General features: G+C 29.2%; 1 protein-coding gene across 1 annotated transcript in view; it reads right to left on the bottom strand.

The window, feature by feature from the left end:
* Window positions 1-586, bottom strand: part of LOC119581874 (U11/U12 small nuclear ribonucleoprotein 48 kDa protein-like) — a gene marked incomplete in the record, with an annotated part of 23,705 nt that overhangs the window by 22,272 nt on the left and 847 nt on the right.

Raw genomic sequence — 586 nt, forward strand, 5'->3', positions numbered from 1 at the left:
TGAATGTATTTTATAATTTTCAGGTGATCTTTCTATACCAATGTCTAAGTACTTAGTTCTTTCTGTATTAACTTGGGTTCCCAGATTCAGATATGCTAAATAGTACATAGAATTAATATTTCATCAAATTTGTCTTCAAACTTAGCTGATGCAAACTGAAACTTAAAAAGCCTAAAATAAATAATATTGCAATACATACAGTCAAATGATCTCTCTGGCCTGTACATTCACAGCAGCATTCTGGCAAAGGCTACGAAATCTCCATCATGTACTAACATATTTTTTTCTGCATGGAGTACAAATTGGCATCTATTTAATAAGAAACCATAAGCAATTATGCAATATGCAATTATGAACATAGAGACAAATGAGAAGTCCTGTCTTACAATGTACTTATTTTTATGAATTAAAAATATATAAAGTTGCAATTCATGAATTCAAGAGAGAATCTAAACAGAATGGAAAGTAGTATACAATTTCAGTCTCTTTTAAGCATGTAGCAATAGGAAAACAATGAATTAGTGAATTCTAAGGCTTTTTTCTTCAAATTTCCAGTGTATGACATAAATAAAAAATTAAAAGGTCA

Source organism: Penaeus monodon, chromosome 15 (genome assembly GCF_015228065.2).
Source record: "Penaeus monodon isolate SGIC_2016 chromosome 15, NSTDA_Pmon_1, whole genome shotgun sequence".
In the NCBI taxonomy this organism is placed as follows: domain Eukaryota; kingdom Metazoa; phylum Arthropoda; class Malacostraca; order Decapoda; family Penaeidae; genus Penaeus; species Penaeus monodon.